This window comes from Sus scrofa, chromosome 15, assembly GCF_054392235.1.
Source record: "Sus scrofa isolate SSC_HxYL_T2T_F1_AM1 chromosome 15, Sscrofa_HxYL_maternal_Yorkshire_Landrace_v2.0, whole genome shotgun sequence".
Classification (NCBI taxonomy): domain Eukaryota; kingdom Metazoa; phylum Chordata; class Mammalia; order Artiodactyla; family Suidae; genus Sus; species Sus scrofa.
In genome coordinates this window covers 84,915,123-84,917,096 of record NC_139397.1, presented here as the reverse complement: position 1 = coordinate 84,917,096, position 1,974 = coordinate 84,915,123, and positions in this window count along the sequence as shown.

Sequence of the window (1,974 nt, the reverse complement as noted above, 5' to 3'; positions counted from 1 at the left end):
AAGAGCTAGGGGAAAATTATCTACAAATCTTTAGCTAAAAGACAACTATTTTCTTATTCCTTTTGTTAAATAATATACTTTGGCATTTGTTGCTCATAATTAAACAGCAAATGCTGTGTTTTACATGGAGATATACTGATATCTTGTGAAGAGAACAGATTAATGTAATGTTTTGCTACCTTTGACCTTGTATCCTTGAGTCTCTTGATTCTATGTCACCAAACATAGCTCTGTAATAGAGTTGAGGTCCAGCTAATAGTGTGTGCTATTCTGACTGTCATGCTCCATCATTGTAACTTACTGCATGAGGTCCCCAAAGTGGTCTCGTGAGCACATGTGCACAAGCACGCACATGAGCGCGCACGCCCACACATACACACAATTCTCATTGGCAGAATCAAGTTGTAATCAGAGAATGCTTTTAAATACAAATTCTTCATTCAACTCATTAAAAAGTAAATCAGCTTGTTCCAAGGCTGAGTTCTAAAATGTTATGTTCAAAACGTATTTAAATCCACCTCCTTTATAAAGTTTATCAGAAAGAGATAGTCACAAAGCATCCACGTCTTTTCAGTTTTTGCATTATGCCATTATGGCAAAGTGCTATCAATTTACATTTCAATATTCTTTTCAGCCTAGAAATATCAGGATTTGTAAAGACAGTAAGTACTCTATGACGTTTATGTTTCTTGAAATTGTCCTCCTTAGACGACTGATTTTTTCAAAAGAAAACTTAGAAATAAATTAAATTATTTATAAGCTAAATATATTAAATAAGCTACCTCCTCCCTACCTACTTCCATGTTCCCATATAGGAATAAATGTATGAGGAAGAGATTTTCCTTCTAACTAATAAGGAAATGATATGAATTTCAAGCAACTAAGCATTACCCCAAAGCTATTACCCAACTCTTCAAACTTTCAGAAGGGATTAAAATTCCTTAGGAATGCTGCCATCTTCCAGTGAGTCTTAAAAACGTAAATGAGGGGAAAAGCTGTAACTGTTTCTAAGAGAAAGGAATACCCAAGAAGTTGTTTGCTCTTAAGCAGCCTATCCCAAACCCATTATGGGATTTTAAATTCCCATCCTCTGCCTCTTCTCCCATCTCTCACCCTCTTCCCTCTCCTCCTTCCCTCCCCCTCCCTTTTCTTTCCCCTTTCCTTTCACCTCTCCATGCTCCAGCCTCATTTTAGGTGCTGAATTCATTAGACTTTAATGAGCAATTTCCACTATCTGGAAGAGTGTCTTTGAATATAATTTTTGGACAAGATCATTTCAATTCCAAATATTATCCCAGATAATTGATCCAATAGGTCAAACATTATTTTTAAGAAAAAAAAAATCATAAGATAAGCATTGGTTATAACAATCTATTTGAAAGTATCACAAATATTTCACTTTGGAAGGAAAAATAAGAACAGTTGCCATTTTTGTCACTTCACACACGCACATTATATAGTTAGGTGCACAAGCGAATTTGAAAGAAAAGTTGTCATGTATCACTATATTAATTTGTTAACACCAACCATGAATTAGAAATTAAAACAGCCATAATAGCCATTTGGGGAAATGTTTCTGTCTAAATCTTATGTAGAATAGAAAGAGTAATTTTTAGCCAATGACATTTTTATTTAAATTACATTTTATAAAAATTTTAAACATACATTTTATTTTACATTTTTGCACCTGACATTTTACTAATTTAGATTTCAAATTGGAAGTATGATGGTTATTTGCATAAACTGAAAGTTTGGTATAAAAAATATCTTTAAAAGTTTGGAAATAAAAATGTAGTATTACTGGGTTATCATAGTAAAAATGGGTTAAATGTTCTTCCTAAAATGACCTACCTAGATACATGTGAGGCCATCTGACAGATCAATATATATGTAAACAGGATATCAGATCCCAAATGCAATTAGAACATCAGATTGGAGATTCTTTATTCTACAATTAAAACAGAAGACTTAAAC